The sequence below is a fragment of the Phascolarctos cinereus genome, unplaced genomic scaffold (assembly GCF_003287225.1).
Source record: "Phascolarctos cinereus isolate Bilbo 61053 unplaced genomic scaffold, phaCin_HiC Scaffold_9;HRSCAF=440, whole genome shotgun sequence".
Taxonomy (NCBI): domain Eukaryota; kingdom Metazoa; phylum Chordata; class Mammalia; order Diprotodontia; family Phascolarctidae; genus Phascolarctos; species Phascolarctos cinereus.
In genome coordinates, this window is record NW_027556402.1 from 144,122,377 (window position 1) to 144,143,374 (window position 20,998).

The window sequence follows — 20,998 nt, forward strand, 5'->3', positions numbered from 1 at the left end:
AAGACACTGAGATGAATGCCTGCTAAAGATGGTCTGCATGAGAGGTGTCAAACCTGAGGCCCACAGGCCGTGGCTAGTGAGTGCAGCCTGAAGCAGATTATGATACAATTCTTGTATGACTTTAATGTGTTGATGTATTAATTTAAAAAATAAGAAATATGTAACATGTATGGCTTTATAAGTCAATATGTGACCCTTAGGGATCCTGATGTGTGCTTTGGTGGCCCCCATGTCTACTGAATTTGGTCTACAGAACTTCTACAGAAGTTGCCTTATACAAGGTCTAAAGGGAAGAGAGGTTTTCTCTAAAAGGCGAAGTCCTCGGTATGATTCTTGTTTATAGATAATATTATGCTTCTTATCATCAAGCCCCAGATGATAGTAAGTAATTAAAATCTTTTTTTGTATTCATGCCATCACATTGCTTCATGAAGCTTCCAAGGAAATACTGATAGGATATTTTCCAAATACATATGCTAGGCATAGTTTCTAATATGCATTGACTGGCCTAGATACTTAGGCTCAGGTGGATTTAGACCAGAGGTGGGGAACCTGTGCCTCAGGACCACATGTGGCCTTCTAGGTCCTGGGTGTGGCCTTTTCACTGAGTTCAAGTTTTACAGGAGTCAGGAAGACTTTTATTAAGGGGATTTGTTTTGTGAAGTTTGGATTCATTCAAAGGGCCATACATCAATTCTGCATTAAATTCACCTCTTAGATTAGGGACAAAAACCCCACACATTTTGGGACCCAAGCCTTTCCATCTTATAGATTAGAACAAAATGAGATGCCCATGGAACATTTTGTGTTTATTAGAAGGAGGTTTACTTGACATAGCACGGAAAAGACACTCAATAAGAAGAGAGCCTTGACTCAGCTGCCCAAGGTGATCCTTCCTCTGAAGCCTTGGGGAACAGCTGGAGCTCCTTGTGCCCCTGGCCCTTCTTTGCATTCAGACAACCAGGAGGCTATACCTCAAAAACCAAGACTGTAGTCCCTCAAGTCAAATAATGAGGACAATTTCAATACCTTTCCAGGAAAAACTTGCCTAACCTTCATGGGGGACAGTCATGGCAAAAGTATCCCAGTCTTCAGGAGCCTGGAAGTATTGCTTCAATCACACTTTTCCAAGAGAAGGCCTACTTCTTGGCCAACCCCCAAGGGCTGTTCAGCCTGGATATCCATAAGGCATCCCTTTTGAGAGTGAAACCAACTACCCTACTTTATCTAGCCTCTGCAGACAATTCTAGATAAGATAGTGGGGGGAATGGGTTCTGATTCTGATTCACATCTCAACAGCCTTTCTTTTCATAAATTTAAATGGCATATAAGAAGAATGTGGTTTTAAATTGTGACCAGATGAAGAGTATTATTTATTAGACTCCACCACAGTTGCCTGGCAGAAGTATGCTTAAGTGGCCAAATATTCCACAGATCCTAAGTATTGTTATTACTACTAATTAATTGTTCTACCCCCTAATTAACTTTTTAATATCTATTGAATACTATGTATGAGCTAAACACCATATGATCATGGGAATTTAGAAAATCTAATTCAGGGGTTATTAACCAGGGGTCCAAGACATTTTAAAAAATATTTTTATAACTATATGTCAATATGGTAATCTTATGTATTTTATTTTATGCATTTAAAAACATTATTCTGAAAAGAGGCCCACAGATTTCACCAAACAGCCAAAGAAGGTTCAAAATACAAAAAGTGTTAAGAAACCCTTATTTAGTCCAACTGCCAGACAAGTAAACTGAAACTTAAAAGAGTCTGGAGGCTCACCCTTCAATTTGGCAACACAGGTATTTAGCTTTCTCTTCCTATTTATCATTTTGTTCTAGTATAGATCTTTGGGAGAGAAGAAATACAGGAGAATGGCAGTTGGTTATATCAGAAGGCTTAGGGAAATATGCATCTCTCTCTTCTTAAGAGTCAACTTCACAGGACAATTAAGTAAGTATCACTGATTTTTTATCAGACTTTCTAATAAGCTGGAGTAGCCAGGTAGAGCAGTGGATAGAGTGCTGAGCCTGGAGTCAGGAAGACCTGAGTTCAAACCTGGCCTCAGACATTTACCAGCAGTGTGACCCTGGCTGAGTCATTTAACCCTGTTTGCTTCAGTTTCCTCATCTGTAAAATTAGCTGGAGAAGGAAATGGCAAATGACTCCAGCATCTTTGCCAAGAAAACCCCAAACGGGGTCATGAAGAGTTGTGCACAATTTACAAAGCACAAAGACCTGGGTTTAAGTCCCACTTCTAATACATCCTTGTCCTGTGATCTTGCATAAGTCACCCTTACGGTCTCAGCCAACCCTCTAACACTCCAATTTGTAGAGAGGGTGCTGATCTGCATTGGAAGAGAGTTTTTTCCTCACAAGGAGTTTCCCATACCAGAGAAATCACTCCAGTTAAAAAACAAATAAAACATTCTTTGAAATAAGGCAACATGGAACAGTGGAAAGAACACTGGACTTGGCCCTCCCACTTACTAGCTATGTGACCTCAGGTATATTTTGTCACTGAGCTTCAGTCAGTCTATCAGCAAACCTTTATTAGGCATCTACTGTGTGCTATGTCAAGTACTAGGCTTACAAAGAAAGGCAAAAACAGGGCCTACCCTCAAGGAGTTTACTCGAATGAGAGAGTCAAACATGAAAGGAAGAACTAAATACACATAAGATATATATCTATATATCTATATCTATCTATCTATGGAAAAAGAGAGAGAGAGAGGAGAGAGAAGAGAGAGAGGAAAGAGAAGAGAAGAGAGGAGAGAGGAGATAGAGAAAGAAGAGAAGAGGAGAGAAGAGAGAGAGAGAAAAGAGAGAGAGAGAGAGAGGAGAGGGGAGAGAGAGAGAGAGAGAGAGAGAGAGAGAGAGAGAGAGAGAGAGAGAGAGAGAGAGAGAGAGAGAGAGAAATCTCGCAGGGAGAAGGCCCTATTAGCTGAGGGTGATTGAGAAAGGCTGAGATTTGAACTGAGTCTTGCAGGAAGCCAGGGCTTTGATAGTTTCATTTTTAAAATAATACATACTATCTGACCTAGAGAGCTGTTGTAAAGATAAACTGAGATGGTTTCTGGGGAAGTGTTTTCTATTGATAGAGCCCTCTATTATGCATGTAATTTATTACTATTAGAATCAATGCTGGAATTTAAAGTGAATAGTCTATGGGTTGGAGTTTCAGTTTTAAGCTTTATTTTAATGGAAAAAAATAAAACAACTCAGTACAGTCATAATCCTTAAAGTGACAATTAGAAGGCTGAAGCAGGATTGAAGGCAGATGGGGGTACAACTTACAATAATGACACCTGTGTAGAGATCATCCAGTCAACTGCACAGGACAATTGTCACTGATGCCTTATCAGATTTTCTAATAAGCTTCTTCATTCTTGAAGCATAAAGATCACACACAATTAACTATCAAGCTAGTCGGGTTTTCCTTCGGTTAGCAGTTCACCAAGGTCCAGAGGCCTTGCTCTGATGGCTGCTGCCTTCCCATATGACCTTCATTTTATGGGAGGACCAAAAAGCACACCCATTATGTGGCAGCTTTCCCTTTGGATTCTAAGAATGTGAAGCTACTGCCTGACAAGTAGGGAGAGATTGAGAGAGACCTATAAAAGGCCACAGATCTTGAACTCCTACCTGGACAATTCTCTGCACAGTCATGACAGCGATTCAAGTTTAAATTTACACAAGACCTGAAGCGTGGTGTCAAGCACACCTGGGAAAAGCCCGACTCTTGAATGGCAGACTAGAAAGGGAGTTTGTAAGGCATGGGATGCCCTTAGATCCCTGCTTTCTAAGGAATAATCAAGATAAACTAAGAGAGGCACATCTGAGACCCAGATACCCAGCAGTCAGTCAGTCAATAAACATTTGTAAGTGCCTTCTATGTCTCAGGCACTGTGCTTAGGGCTACAAATATGAAAAAGAAAGAAATCCCTGTTCTCAAGGAGCTTACAATCTAATGAGAAGACAACATACAAAAGTCAGCGGGGAAGCAAGGGTAGGGGGAGTAACGTGTCTGGGGCCATGACAGAGAAATACAAAGGACTCTAGCCAGACGAGAAATGAAGAGATGACTGGCCTGGAAGCCCTCTCTAAATTTAAATTGTGGGAAGAGCTCTCCCCTCTGCTCTCCAATCAGAAGGCACCATTTCCATAAGAATAAGTACAGGGATAAGATTCCTTCATTCTCATTTCTTACATCTTTCTTTCCTCTTCTGTTAGTGGCAATGAGAATGGTTTCCACAGAAGATTATCTTTTTTTTTTCCCTAGGCAATCGAGGTTAAGTGACTTGCCCAGGGTCACACAGCTAGTTGGAGGCTGGATTTGAACTCAGGAAGATGAGAGTATTTTTCATTCCAGACTTATCCATTGTGCCACCTAGCTGCCCTTCAGATCTGCTTGAAAGATGCAAAACTTAATGTCTGGGCTCCCAGTAGTCAAACCAAGACTTTTTCAAGTGAGCAAGACTCTGATCTGTGGGCTTTTGGACCCATTTCATATTTGGTCACTCCATTTACCCCCTCCCCAATGTATTTAGTATTTATTTGTTGTTCTCCACTCTCTCTGGTGAGCACCTCTACCAATCCACCAAGACTGGCCTTAAACTCTATCATGGAAAGACAGAGACAACCCCATTTTGTCTACAGAGTGCTCTGGAATTTTCAAGAAAAGAGAAGCCATGAGAACCAATGATGGCTATTGTCATCACATAATGAGAAGACCCCATCGATGGGTCAGCTGAGCCCGTGCAACCACTAACAGTTATAAACTTCAGTACCAACGGAATGGAAAATGTCTTGACTTCTTTTAGAAGCAGACTCAAAGCTTAGTTGTCACAGGGGAGCTGGTGTTTTCCTCTGAGTCATCTCAACTGTACATACTTGCTATGGACATAGCTGGTTTCTGAAATGCATGACCACCTTTTACTATTGGTGAGTACAGATGCATGTGGCTGAAAAGATGGGTTTGGGGTTGGTGGTCTCTTATCTCTCCTAAGGCACAGGCTGATATTAAATGAGCAACACAATAAGCCATTACATCACCCTGTCTCCCATAGCCAAATAAGAGAGACATATTGTCTGTGGGGAGTGGCGCAGGCTTTGCAAGAGCAACAACAACAAGCAAAGAAGAAAGAAACTTGTGGCCCTTGTGAGGCAACGTGAGTGATGCAGCATGAAAAACCAATACTAGCATCTAATCAAGCATGATGAATCAATAAGCAGTCCCTCTCCCCCAGCTATCACCTGGTTATGGGGTCTGCTTTTGGAAACTGGCTCTAGTCCATCATAACCCTAGGGTTCTCCCCTAGGCCTGTCACACATCCAGGCTTATGGTCCCCTAGAAGGCTGGAAAACACACAGGTCATTTTAATGGGAATTATATTTGCTCAACAGAATACCTGGGGTAGATATAGGGGTCATATGATGAACCAAACCAACACGTAACATTTAAATAGCCACGTGACCTTGAATGAAATCACATCCCTTCCCTGGACCTAAGCTTTTTTATATGTAAAACAAAGAGTTAGGACTAGATGGTCCTTCCAGGCCCAGTATTTTGCTAGAGATTTGAGTGTATCCCATTTAGGAGTAAGCTATGCATTAGTCACTCAGGGAATGAATGTCTCCTCACACGGCTGCGGATTGGGTGAGCTGGGACAGGCATAGACACCTGGAGACACTACTGCTTGGATCTCCTTTCTGTTTCCCTTTCCTCCATTCTGTCCCATGAATTGACCACCAGAGTCCCATGTGGAGGTTCTAAGACCCTTCTTTAAAATAACACTTTGTGGGCTTGAAAAGGCCCATTCTCCAGGTTTGAAACAATCAATCAATAAGCATTTATTAAGTGACTATTACAGGACAGGCATTGTGCATACAAAGACAAAGAGGAAATAGGTCCTGCCCTGAAGGGAAGACAAAGCTTAGACATATATAAAATATATGCAAACCAAATACAAGGTTATGGGGGGGCACACTAGTAGTTCTAGGGAAAAGGAAAGGTCTCATGTAGGAAGTGAGCTTTCAGGAAACTAGGGTTTCTAAGAAGGAGATATAAGGAGAGAGGATGTTCTAATAATGGAGTGAGTCGTTATTGCTGCTGTTGTTGTTGTATGACATTTATTCTCAAAGAAGACCACGACAACAGCTTGTGTAAAGGCAAGGAAATGAGACAGACTGTCACATCAAGAGGCCTAGTCTTCATGTGAAGAACACATGAAACCTATGTATAATAAATCTATTTAACACGGCTTTATCCAGTCATGCCAAGTCAATAAGCATTTATTAAATGTCTACTATGTGCCAAGCACTGTGCTAGGTGCTGGGGACACAAGGAAAAGCAAAGGCCATCCCTGATATCAAGGAGCTCCCAGCCTAATGGGAGAGACAACACGCAAACACAATTATGTATATGCCAGACAGACGCGGGAAAAGTTGGGGATAATCTTAGAGAGAAGGCCTGAAGGTTTCACTCTGTAACATACCACGGAAACTACACATTCATCATATTCTCTTGCGGAATAGTCTTTTTTATACTAAATATGCTCACTGTAGCATAGATGTCAAAAATTTAAAGCCTGTTTATAATACCAGCATCTTAATCACAATGAATATCTTAATGAGGAGATGTCAGTATGGTGTAACAGAAAGAACCTGAATTAGACTCAGAACACCTGTATTCAAATCCTGGCCTGTTGGACCTCAGGCCAGTCATTTTTTATTTCCAGGCTTGTGAAATAAGAGGGTTGAACTAGAAAAACTTCGAGGTTCCTTCCAGCTCAAAATCTTATGATACTATGGTAAGAACTTTTAAAATTTCCTCAGATATTGACTATTCCAGCTACAGCAGAAGAAAGGACCAGAGCAAAGCACAGGCCAACACCTAAGCAGCCCATGGCTGAGCCACAGCAGGGGAAAGGACCAGATTCCCTAAGAAGCAAAGCACCTGAGTTATTATTGCAAGAGTCCTGTTAGCAGCACAATTAGCATCATCTAGCTGGGTACTGTGAAGCTTACAACAAGGAAGGGAGCCAACTCTGGCTGTGAGACTGAGAAAGGAGAAGGAAACAGAGAAGGAACCAAGTGCAAAACCTAAGTAGAGCCACCAGGAACCTGGGCTAAAACTCAGCGATTCCTGCTGGGGGTGGGGCCTGGTGTTAGCCACCACATGGAGGACTAAGCAAAGTCCGCCCACCTTAGCCAACCGAAGAAAATGTCAAACACAATGAAGAAATACTATGGACTGAGAGGAATCCAACAATTTTGCCCAGAAGAAGTGATGTGCTTCATGAAAAGTTCAGGTAGAGTGAGAGAAAAGAATGGCCTGACCATAAAGAGTAAAAGAGTACTTTGATGAAGGAAGAGATGAAAATATAATTTTAAATGACACTAGAACTCTGTAGAAAAGAAGAAGGAGAATTAATAGCTTAGAAAAGAAGGTGGGAAATCTTATCCAAGAAACAGATTCCCTAAAAATGAGAATAGGCCCAAACAACAAATTATTTCATGACATGAAATATTAAAATAAAATAAGAGATTGGGGAAAAATCACAGAAGAAACTTTAAGGTATATACTATAAAAAGCAACTGTTATGGAAAACAGATCAAGAAGCAATAGTCTAAGATTCATTAGGTCGTAGAGGTAGGTTTGAGTGAGGTTTTCACTTTGCAAGATTACAGGGAAACTGGATAGATATTCACCTTATTTTACTGTGATGTAAATATTTTTATACCTGATTGTCATGGACAAGAGCAACAACAAAAAACCCTAGACATGACATTTCAAGAAATCATAAATGAAAATTTCCCAGATGAAATAAAACGAGAGGGCAAAGTGACAACATAAAAAAATCCACTGGTTACCTATTAAAGGAAGTACAAAATGAAAATTCCCAGGATTCATAGACAAAATCCAGAGCTTTTAGTCAAGGAAAAAATATTGAAAGCAGGAAGAAATAAAGAGTTCAAGGAACCATAGTCATGATTACCCCAAACAAGGCAGCTACTCTAAAGAAATAGAGATCTTGGAATATTATATTTCCAAAAGACAAAAGAAAAAGGCTTGTAATCAAGAAAATAACTTACTTTACAAAACTAAGTATAGTCTTAAGGAGGAAAGGGACAGTGGATCTTTAACAAGACAGAGGACTTTCAATAATTCCTGATGAAATGATCAGAATTAAGTAAAAACTTTGAGATGCAAACCCAGCAGTAAAGAAAATTAGAAATGTCAACGTATCTGAGCATTTGGGAGGAGCCATATGGTGATGAAGTGCTTATATTCTAAAACGGGTTAGAAGGAAAAAGGATCAAGACTATTTTAGAAAGTATTCAAACCTGGAATTCAAAACTCTAATTTCTTCAAGAGTCATAAAGTGAGCTAATATCATGGAGGGCCTGGGGATGGTTTTGTTCTATTTTAATGAACTTAAGAAAGAAAAAGGAAGGGATAGAGAACATACTAGGCTCTGATGTTTTTATCAAGAAGGTTTGGAAGTCTCCTATTTCATTGACTATCCATCTCCTCCCTTGAAAAATCATGCTCATTTTTGCTGGGTAGTTGATGCAATCCAAGCTCCTTTGCCCTTTTAATGTAGAAGCTACAAGGTCCTGTGTAATCCTTACTGTGGTTCCATGATATTTAAATTGTTTCTTTCTGGCTGCTTGCAGTACCTTCTCTTTCATCTGGTAATTTTGGAATTTTGCTATTATATTCCTTGGCGTTTTCAATTTGGGATCTCTTTCAGGTGGTGAGCGGTATATTCTTTCTATGGTTATTTTACCTTCTGGTTCTAGGACTTCAGGGCAGTTTTCCTTTATGATTTCCTGAAAGATACTATCCAGGCTCTTTTTTCATCATGATTTTCAGGTAGTCCAATAATTTTTAAATTGTCTCTCCTGAATCGATTTTCCAGGTCGGTTGTTTTACCAATGAGGTATTTTAATTTTCATCTATTTTTTCATTTTTTTGTTTCTGTTTGACTGATTCTTGCTCTCTCATAGAGTCATTATTTCCATTTGTCCAATTCTAGTTTTTAACAGATTATTTTCTTCTGTTAGTTTTTGTACTTCCTTCTTCAATTGGTCAATTGTGTTTTTTAGGGACTTGTTTTCTTCAGTGTACTTTTTTTCCAATTGGCCAATTGTATTTTTTAAGGACTCTTCTCCCAGTCTCATCTGACTTTTAAAATCCTTCTTGAGCTCTTCTAAGAAGGCTTTTTGGGCTTCAGACCAGTTCATATTCCCTTTTGATGTTGCAGATGTGGGTTTGTTGACAATGTTGTCCTCTTCAGAATTTCTGTCTTGATCTTCACTCTTCTCATAATATGAATCTATGGTATGTTTCTTTTTACTCATGGTGTTTCTTTATTCCCTGGCCTTTAAAGAGATTGAGCTCTCCTGCTGGGGAACAGAGGGCACTGACCCAAGCTTCTTGTGTTGGAAGCCTAGGTCTTGGTCACTGGCTTTGTGTGCTGGGTGGGGCCTCTTATGTTGGCAATTGGAGGCTGTAGAGTTTTGGCAGCTTACCTCGTGTTGGGCTGGAATCAGTAAGGCTGGAACTTTCAGGCAATTCTAGGTTGCCTGCTTTTCCTTTCCTTTAGCTTTCTTCAGCTCCTTTTAGATGGGTGCTGCAGGGTGTTTATCTGCCTGGGGCCCCTTGCAGTGCTGCCTCCCTTGTTTCTGCTAATGCACTGGGAGATTCCTTTGTGGTAGAGTGACGAAGCACCTGGTGGTTTTCTGAGCTGGCCTCTACCGGTTTCCTGGAGGTCCAGGTGTTGGTGTTTGCCTACTCTACCACTTGGGCTTCAGGATCTCCTTCTGGGGTTCTGACAGCTTACCTGGTTGGAATAAGCAAGGCTGGGGCTTTATGAAGACTTTAGCTTGCTTTCTTTGGCTTCTTTCAGATGAATGCTGCAGGGTGCTTATGCGCCTGGGGCCCTTTGCTGCTTCCCTTATTTTTGCTGAGGCACTGGGAGACCCATTTGCTGGGCTGCTGCACTGTTGCTCCCCATCTTTCTTTTAGTTCAGTTGTTCCAGGGTTTTTTTTTCCTGGGGTGATATTTTCTGGGTTTTCAGAGTTTGATGGGGAGGGTGAGAGGGACTACCTTTTTACTCCACCATCTTGGCTCCTGGAAGCGGAACTCTATATATACTTTTTAAAAACACATATAGATGTATAGATATAGATATACACACAAATGTGTGTGTATCTGTGTATGTGTTGTCCTTCTTGATACAAATTTGAGAATATACTAGGGAAGGAAGAAGAAGGAAGGGGAGAGAATATATTATAATATGTAAACACAAAGAAAAGGATAGAGGAAAAGGGCATCTCATTAACCTCACCAAAGAAAGGAGGGTTGATCACATACAAACAAAGAATATGGTGTGGAAATATATAAAACTCAACCAGGAAATAGATTGGGACATAGAGAGAAGAGTCCTTCAATATCAGAGGTGGAATGTGATTGAAAAGAAAAAAAGGAAAGTAAAAGTAAAAACCTATGATTCAGGGTAGGGTGAGGAAAAGATAAGAGGTGCAGCAGAGTAGAAACTGATTCAACTGTAGATCACTAGTGATAAACAGGCTCCTTTTTTACCACCTTCTTTGTAAATGGAGCAAAGAGAAAGAAAATAAGAGGAAAAGGGATGAGAGACCAGAATGGAGGGAAATACAGAATTAACAATCATAACCATTAATGAGAATAGGATAAACTCATCCATAAAATGGAAGAGGATATCACACTAGATTAGAAAACAGAATCCAACGAAATCTTGTTTACATGACAAACACCTGAAACACAAAAATTTGTAGTTAAAATGAGGGGCAGGAGCAAAATCTGTTATGCTTCAGGTAAACTCAGAAAAGCTGGAGTAGAACTCATAATTTCAAAGAAGGTAATAATAAAGGAAATAAACAGGAAGACTATATTGTGCTTAAAGGCAACATCAATAATTAAGATATGTACACGGAATGGCAAGTACCTAGTTAAAAGAAAAAGTAATCAAATGACAGAGAAATAGTATAATCAAACTATTCAGGGACCTCAATGTAACTCTTTGAAACCTAGAGAGATCTAACAAAAAGATAAATAAGAAATAAGCTAAAGATTTGGATTTTATAGAAGTTAGAAGTAATAGCTCTCTGGTGATTACAGAATGGGAATACAAAGGAGTAGAGATATTTCTCAATTGTGCATAGTACCTTTACAAAAAATGATCACTTTTTGGGGCAGAAAGCCTTCAAAAATAAATGCAAAAAAGCAAAAATATTAAACATATTCTCTATTTACCACAGTGCAATAAAACCATATTCAATAAAGGCCTTGGAAGAAAGGATTAAACATAAATTGGAAATTAAATAATTTAAATCTTAAGAATTGGTAAAGCAAGAATGTCAATTATCATCATTGTTTTTTTGACAGTGTTAGAAATGCAGCTCTAACAATACAATAAGAAAAATAAATTGAGGGAATAAAGTTAGGCAAAAGCAATTTGGAACTGTGCCCTCAGAATTTCTAAGCTATGAATATCTTTTGATTTGGTGATGCCACTAGTAGGCCTTTACTGCCAAAGAGATTAAAGAGAGGAAAAGGACCCACTTTTTTTTTTTTGGCAAGGCAATTGGGATTAAGTGATTTGCCCAGAGTCACACAGAAAAGGACCCATTTTAATGAAAAAATATTCATAGTAGCTCTTTTTGTAGTGGCAAAGAACTGGAGACTAAGGTGGGGGGGATGCCTATCGACTGGGGAATGGATGAAAAAATTATGGCACAGGACTATATTAGATTATTATTACACCATAAGAAATGACTTAAGGGATGATTGCACAGAAACTTGCAAAGATTCATATGCACTGATACAGAGTTCAGTGAGTAGTACACAGAGGACAATTATACAATAACAGCATCTGAATAATTTGAGAATTCTGAGCAATGCAGTGACCAAACATCATTTGAGAAGATGAATGATGAAGCATGTTGTCCATCTCCTAACAAAGACAGAGAGGTGATAGCCTCAAGGTGCTTTGTGTCAGACACAGTCAATATGGGAATTTGTTTTGCCTGTCTATGCATATGTTACAAGGATTTTTTAACCTTTTTTTTCAGTGTGTGTGCGTGTGTGTGTGTGTGTGTGTGTGTGTGTGTGTGTGTGTGTGTGTGGGTGCACATGTACGTGTAGGGGGAGGCATTGGGACATTGGGAGAGAATTGGGGTAATAACAGCACCTGCCCATCAGGATTGTTATTAGGATCAAATGAGATAATATTCGTAAAATGCTCCATAACCTTTAAATTGCTATGAAAACATTAACAGTTATTATTATCAGATGTCTTCTGAGGTCTCTTCCAGCTTTAGATTTATGATCCCATGACACTTCTCTGGCTTCCTGCCCTTGGGAAATGCTAAGTAAAAGAGATAATGAGGGCGAGGCTGAGCTGTTGCTCTCTGTACCTGGTCTTGGCATGGGTCCTGAGTGGAGGAGGGGAGAGAGTTTCACAAAGAGCAAATGTACAGGAATTTAGTGACCCTATTCACCCTGTCTGCTCCCAGAACTTCCTTGACTCTTAGGGATTTTCATAGGATTTGGAACTGGAAGGGACCTTGGATATTATCTTGTCCAAACCTCCTTCCACAGATGAAAAATTGAGGCTAAAGTGGAGAAATAATCTGTCCAACATTACACGGGTAAAGGATACTTGTCCAAGTGCCCGAGGTCTTTCCCTCCACATGCCCAGCAGAAAAGCATGCAGTCAAGCAGTTCAGCCTTGGAGTGAGAACCCTGCAGAGTAGCTACCTCATGGAAGGTAGGGCCCTGCAGGGTTCAGCACAGCTGCACAGATTAATACACATCCATGGCCCTCCCACTCCTTAGCCATTGTCATTTCTGGACAAGTACCGTGTAATTTGGGGGAAATACATATTGGGTAATTACTATGGCAGTGATTAGGGATTCACTTTAGAAAAGAGGAAATATAATTATAGTTGCATTTTGTACTGTTTCTATGACAACGAGAGCAATAGTGATTGATCAGCAGTTTCTCTCCCTAACAGATAAGCTATTCTCATTCATATGAAATGCTAAACAGCAAATTAAATCAGCTCACTAACCCAACTGGAACTGCTGCAGGGGATTGGAATTAGATTATATTTGGTGGGATGACTTAGAGTCCCTCTCCTGGCTTTCATATTCTATGAAAAGGTATAGCATGGATACACAGGGTTAGATCAAAAGCCAGAGCTATTAAAGGGGAAGGGAATAAGTATTTATCTTGTGCCTACTATATGCCAGGCACTGTGCTAGGCACTTTTTACAGATATTATCTCATTTGACCCTCACAACAACCCTGTAAGATGGATACTACTATTATTCCCATTTTACAGTTGAGGAAACTGAGGTAAACAAAGGTTAAGTGACTTGCCCAGGGTCATACACTTATGGCCGAGGCCAGGTTTGAACTCAGGTCTTACTGACTCCAAATTCAGTGCTCTATCCACTGTGCCACCAGTTGCCAATTTATAGCAGATAATAATAGCAATTACAGAATATCCCTTATGGGTTACATCTACCTGAAAGGAAACTGGGCTCATGAAACCATGGAATGTTTCATATGGAAGCAGCATGGTGGGATAATCTGCCTCAACCTTCAAATTTCAGGCAAGATTCATTTATTCGAGACAAATTGTAGTTTAACCCATTTTTGAAGAGATCCAGGATCACAGATTCTATGCAGGGTCTTCCTAAGTGATCCCAATTATCTTCAGAGTGAGAAAGTTGTTGACTCTAAGGTAAACCACTTGTGTTGTAATCTTTTCTATACTCTGGAGAGGGAAGACTATTGGTCCATACTCTCTCAATAAAGAGAAAAATGGTACCCTGCATTTGCAGAGTTCTTTTCCATTCTTTATATTTCTCTTTTCGACAGTAGCTCCTTTACTTCATGTTCCTCTCTGTCATACATATGAGGGAACTAAGGTTAAATGAAATGCCCGAGGTTAGGTAGTGACAGACAAGACCACAGTATTAGACCTGGAAGAAACTTTGGAGGTCAATCAACCTAAACCCTTCGTTTTACAGATGAAGAAACTTTGGTGACACCAAAGGTCACAGAGGTCATAAGTAGCCAAAGTGGAATTTCAAACCTAATCCATTTCGATTTCCATTGTATAATGATACTCTATATTTGAAAATAGTAAATCATTCATCTTTTCTTCTCCAACCCGAATAGCCCAAATTCCATTAAACTGGCTCTTAGTTCCCAATTCCCATCTGTTTAATCATTTTTGTTGTTCTTCTGTTCCTTTTTCCAATTTCTCTGTGTCCTTGAGTCTTCTGGGTATGAATAGAAAATCTAATAAAAATGGCCTTCTTCATTTGTGGTGATGCCAAATCTGAGAAGTCCTATTAGCAAAGCAGAAAGTACTTGGATCGGTGATGACGATTACAATGAAACCAAGAGAATCTTGGTTTTATCGTAATTTCACTTTTACTTCTTTTCCAGGCACTCTTATCTGAGAAGTGAAGATAATTCCACCACCCTCTGGCATGAGAGGAAGGTAGGAGGATGAACCAGACAAATTCTATAAGACACTTTCAGTATCCTAAAAGGGGGGCAGGGAGAGTGGGCTCATTATATAGATGGAAAGTAAAATGATAGTAACTGTCCTCCAAGCTAGCCTTGGGCAATGTTGTGGAAGAGGTAGAATTCTCCTCTAGTATCCACCTAATCCCTCTAATATCCACCTCCTCTGTCCTTTATTTCTCCCTTGTACCTCCTCCTGATTCTACCCTCCAGGCAACCAGCACTCTCATTCCACCTACTCTTGTACGGCAACCAAGCCTGCCCTGCCTACCTAGTCCCCATTAAAACTATTCCCTCACTCTCCTGACCTCAGCCTCTCAAGGTGGACAGCAACCTCCCATGACTCCCAACACACTGTCCACACCGGGCATGGTATCTCCCATATTCATTCTTTGAACCTTTTTGCATGATACTCTTCCTGCCTGGATTGTCACCTCCTTCTTCTCTGCTCATCCAAATAGGTATCTTTTAGTATCCTAACTCCTACATGAAGCCTGTCTTTTTGTTTTGTTTTGTTTTGTTTTGTTTTGTTTTTAGGCAATTGGGGTTAAGCGACTTGCCTAGAGTCACGCAGCTAGTAAGTAACAAGAGTTTGGTCTCAGGCCAGATTTGAACTCAGGTCCTCCTGACTTCAGGGTGGGTGATCTATCCACTGCACCACCGAGCTGCCCCCATGAAGCCTTTCTTGACAGCTCCAGTCCACAGGGATCTATCTCTCTCTTCTCTTCTCTTTTCTCTCTTTCTCTTTACATCTCTCTCTTTTAAACACCTCTTATGCTATTCTGCAACTGTTTCCTTTGGGCAGCTCTACCCTTCCCAGGGAGATTGTAAAGGCCTCAAGATTACAGGTGGCATCTTTATATGATATGTGGTACAACACTTAGCACAACATTATGTGCAGAGTAGCTCTAATTCTGCCTTCCGGAGTGGAATAAACCACATCCTTCAGCCATATGGCAATTCTTTAAATATCTGACCTCAAGAAAACAATCATATCCTCCCTAAATATTCTCTTCTCCAGGGTAAACATTCTCACTTTCTTTGACTCAAGAGTTCTTAATCTTTTTTTTGGATCATGGATCCTTTGGGTGATCTTTTGAAGCCTATGGGCCCAGTCTCAGAATAATGTTTTTGAATGCATAAAATAAAACACACAAGATTACAAAGGAAATCAATTATACTGAAATGTAGTTATCAAAATATTTTAAAAGGAAACAAGCTCATAGACCACAGGTTTGTGGTCCTCTGCTTTGACTATTTCCCAAAGGACACAGTTTCCAAATCCTTCATAATCTTAGTTACCTTGTTTCGAATATATTTTGATTTGTCAAGTTCCTTCTTCAAACAGGGATCTCAGAAGTGGAAAAAGTACTCTATTCAGACAGTCATTCAACACCTACTAATTACATGCAAAGTAGTATTTAGACCTAGAGAACCAGATTCTATAATTGCCAATCTAGAGTTCAGTCCACTAGAAGGTGGCAATATGGACCACACCACAGATTGATGTCACTAATTACTTTACAACCACCAGTTCATCGCTTTATTTTTTTTAAATGTTTACTGACTATTAAAAGGACTATAAAAGGAAGGAAAAAAGGTGCAGCTTACATCCTTGTAGAACTTTGTAAAAGATTTTGCAAAATGCTTTATATATTTCAACTCATACAAAATGGGAAGATTACAGAGACTGGAGATGAATTTTACTTCTCTCATAATTTGGCCCTCAAGTAAAGGGAGAAGGTTTCAGTTAAGTGATTATAAAAACATTTAACCCCTGTAATCATCCTTCATAGTCACATCAAATCCCAGAATTCTAAAATTTCAGAGTTGGCATCTCAGGTCATGTAGTCTCAACTAAAACTGAGCTCATGCTCCTCCTGGATTCACCACTCAGATTTCCACCCTCTGGAATCACAATCTATCTCATGTGTACTCTACTCAGCAACTTTTTCCTTCAAAACTAGTCAGGAAAACATCACTTCTCCCAGTGTGGTCCATGGGACCTCTACTCTCAGTTAGTGTGCTGTCTTCTGTCCCTTACAGGAAGTAAGAGATAATCCTCTAAGAAATGAATAGTTTAAATATTCACAGACCATGTCGATCTAGGCCCCTCAGCAATATGAAAATCATGAAGCTCACAAGTACTTGAGAACCAGTAGCTAAGCTGCTAGATACTAGTAGGCAGCTAGGTGGCACCAGGCCTGGAGTTAGGGAGACACACCGGAGTTCAAACAACCTCAAACACTTATTAGCTGTGTGACCTGCGTGATTCACTTAACCTCTGTTTCCTAATCTGTAAAATGGGGGTGATAATAGCACCTTACCTCCTAGGCTTGTTGGGAGGTAGCTAGGTGGCTCAGTGGATACAGCACTGGGCCTGGAGTCAGGATAAAGCCGAGTTCACATTTGACCTCAGATACTTACTAGCTATGTGACTCTGGGCAAATCATTTAACCTCTGTTTGCCTTAATCCACTATAAAATGAAAAAGCAAACTGCTCCAGTATCCTTGGCAATAAAATTCCATTGACAGTATAGTCTAATATTATACTACAACCTAGGCTTGCTGTAAGGATTACATGAAATAATAATTTTAAAATGCTTAGCACAGCACCTGGAATGAAGTAAGCAGTTAATAAATATTGGCTATTCGTAGTGCTTATAGTAGGTCAACAGAAGGCTAAGAAAGGCCATTCAAGCCTGCAGAGCCATGAGTGTTTAGCTGTGTTTGCTGTCCCTTAGCTATTCGACAAGTACCAAGGGAAGCCTAACCTTAGTCAGAGACTAGTGCACATGTACTCTACAGGGTAATCTTCTTGGGCTTTAAGAAGGTCCTAGGATCTATTTGCCAGTGAAGGCCTGGAGTACCCGCTCCCGGATCTGATTAGTTCTCACACCATAGGTGACAGGGTTGAGTGCTGGTGGAATGATCATACAGAGGTTGGCAATAAGAACATGGGCATATGGGGGGATACTGTGACCAAATCAGTGAGTGAGGAACAGTTCATCGCTTTAATGATCTGAATACCTTTTCTCAAAATTTGCTTCAGTTAAGTCTTCATTCAAAATATGAAGGAGAAAGAATATAGGGAATAGAAAAAGTAAGTTTAGGGGAAAAAAGTCAATATAGCACAGAATAGGTAGTCCTCAATGTGCAGTTTTAGAATTTTAAGTGCTATGTTTCCAGGAAATATGTACCCCTCTTCTTTTCAGAAATGGAGGGCTATGGGTGTGGAACAGCGTATATTGTTAGAGTTGGGCAATGTGTTGGCTGGTTTTGCTGACATACTTTTTCCCCTGTCTTTTTATTTTTTGTTATAAGGAGCAACTTTTTGGGGAGAAAGAGATATCTGGGAATAAAGGTGATGATGAAAGATATTAACAGCATTTTTTAAGTTAAAAAAGAGTTTTTCTTCCTGTGATCTAAATAGTATTTTCTCACAGAAGGCTCCCTCTATCTAGAATATGGCACCAGGTCCTTCAGGATAAACTTACCCTTACATAAAATATAGAGGATGGCCTTGTCTTCAATATTACTCATCCCAGAAAATACCTTGTTAATTCACTCATCAAATAGTTACTGAGCACCTACTATGTGCAAGGCATTGTCCAAGGCACCCTATAGATACAAAGCTATATAAGGTCTCTTACAGCTATTCTCAGAATGTGTGAGCTGTCAATGTTAAAGTCTGAAAATCTTAAATAAATACTTCTATTCAGGATACTTGGGTGAGAAAATAATTCTCAGCACTTGGGTTTCTGATGCTGTCATAGGCAGATTCACTGCACACATAACACTAGGTAAAGCTAGATAAATAAATACATAAGCAAATAAACAATCACAAGCCTTGAAGCCAAGGTCGAAGGTTTCAGAGAAAGTCTACAATGGCACCTTCAGAAATTCTTATCGTCACTAAAGGGTGCAAATTTGATCCTGAACAAATTCAATGAAAGCTAGAAGGTTAAGTACCATAGGACCAGAAGCACCTATGTCCTGGGTGCTGGATGTACAACTGGGCTCCTTACCTTCACCTTCCTCCCTCCTAACTAAATGATGAGAAGGACTCAAGAAGCCCTCTTTTCAGTAACTTCTGCAAAGTCAAAACCAATAGGATCCTTCTTTCAGAGGAGGAGAGGGAAACTGAGGGACTGTCTATACTGTCAGAGTCTTCAGAAGCTTGGGTTTCTTTTACCTACTTGTATGCCCCTCCCACCTTGATCCCTAAAAGGTGGCTTTTCCCTATATCACACACAGGGAAACTGGATTCAGAAGATGAGTCCAGAGCCACCTGTCCCGGTCTAACTCCTGCCATACTTTTCCTGAAAATGAAACCACCTCTGCTACACTCTAAAGACCAAAAAGAAAGTCAATCAGTGTCATTACCTTAGAGAATCACCAAGGGTCTCCTCATCGGAAGAGAAGGCACCATTGCAGGCATTTGGGAAAGGGTGATTCTGTGTTGCCCCCGAAATCTCCCGGGACAAGGGAGCTTCTTTCTTTTTTCTTCTGCCAAACAACTTCTTAAAAGGCTGGAATTTGCCCGTCTTCTTCTTGTCTGTGGATTACAAGATAAATACACAATAAAGCCTACCAGTGGAGCACCTCTGGGTCCAACAGCAAATGACAGCAGAGCTCCTGTTGGCCAGGGCAGTCTGAGGGCAAAGGGCAGCCATCAGCCTTGAGGAGCCGGTCGGCAAGGGAGTAAGCCCTGTGCCTGGAATATAAATACCCTGACAGACACTGCCTGAGCAGTCATGACAAAGCAAAGTCAAGAACACAAAAAACGGTCGTCCTTCAGGCTGCCCACGTTGGGTTCAGACTGGCTGAACACTGGAGGGAAAAGAGAAAAGGTTCAATCACTTCATGCTCAGTGGGCACCCCATTCATACATTCCATGCAAAGGAGTGGCACAGCCTTCACGAATAAAGCAGGTGGCAGAGTGTCTGGTTTGGGCAAAAGAGGCTGGAAAATGACGCGTGAGACAAACTGGGGCAGCAGGGTGGAGGTGGAGGGGGGAGAGCAGGAAAGATTATTCTATTCTTAAATCTTCTTGTCTGACCTTTGTCAGAAACAGACATTTTTTCTTAAGCTTGCTGCAAGTCATTTCCTTAACACTCTCTGACACCCTTTGACAGTTCATTTCTCCTGCCCTGAAAAGCCCCTACAGAATTTTTCTTAACTTCTTTCCATATATTTCTGAAATGGCTGAACTTCTGGAAGCTCTCCTTGCATTTCCTTTAGACCAGGTGTTCTTAACCTGGAGTCTGTAAACTTGTTTTTAAAAAATATTTTGCGAACTTCCATTTCAGTATGATTGGTTTTCTTTGTAACCCTATGTATTTTGTTTTATATTTTTTAAATCATTATTCTGAGAAGTGTCCATAGGCTTCCTCAGATTACCAGGAGTCCATGACACAAAAAAAGGTTAAGGACATCTGCTTTAAACCCTGGGTAATACTTGTCAATAATAAATGTTTGCACACCCTTCATAAAGTCCTCCCCACCCAAGTCACCCATCTCTTCTGTTGAAAAAATGGTCTCTTTACACAGGCATCATAATGCCTTCAAGCCTTTCCATTTTCTACAAGAAATGGGTAAAGCTGGGCCCCCGCTTCCCAGGTGGTCACACTTCTTGAACTCTCAAATCTGGAACAAACTGGGAAGCCAGAAGAAGCAAAGAAGTCAGATCATCGAGGCAGATGACTATTAGAAAACCCATGTAATTGGCTTTCAAATGAGGCATAGAACCACCCTCAGGCCAGAGCTAGAGGCTCAGAATTGGGTGCAAAATGAAGGTTACTGACTTTACAAGTAGCACACTTATATAGTTTTACTCTAACGACATTCAGCTCTGCCCTAAGTTACAAACATTAGAAGGCAACAGACATTATTCCAGTGAGAAGTGACAACTAACCTAGCCTTTATAGTATAGGATAGGATGGAAAGCACATTAGATTTCGAGTCAGTAGACTTGGGTTCAATCTGTGCTACACAGTTCACTATTAATGTGACCTTGAACAAACCAATCAATCAATACACATTTATTAAGCACCTACTATGCCCAGGCACTGTGGTAGGTGTTGGGGGGTACAAAAACAAAAACAACAATAATAGTAGTAGCTGGCATTTCTATAGTATTTTAATGTTTGCAAAGCACTTTACACATCTCATTTTATCTTCACAACAACCCCAGGAGATAGATCATTTCCACTTTACAGTTGAGAAAACTGAGGCAGAGAGAGCTTAAGTGACTTCCCCAGGGTCACACAGCTCGTAGATGTCTGAGGCTGGGTTTGAACTGAAGTCTTCCTGACTCTAGGTCCAAAACTCTCTGCTCTGCTCACTGTCCTCAGCGAACTTACATTCTATGAGGGGAAAACATTATGT

General features: G+C 40.3%; 1 protein-coding gene across 2 annotated transcripts in view; it reads right to left on the bottom strand.

The window, feature by feature from the left end:
* Positions 1 to 20,998, bottom strand: part of CRACD (capping protein inhibiting regulator of actin dynamics) — a 287,106-nt gene that overhangs the window by 50,662 nt on the left and 215,446 nt on the right. Inside the window, exon 3 of one of the 2 annotated variants that reach the window (XM_078148212.1) lies at positions 18,995 to 19,166. The gene's annotated coding sequence lies outside the window, so the exon portion shown is untranslated. Of the gene's footprint in view, positions 1 to 18,994; positions 19,560 to 20,998 lie in introns of those variants that run through there. The other variant, XM_078148213.1, reaches the window with a different exon arrangement.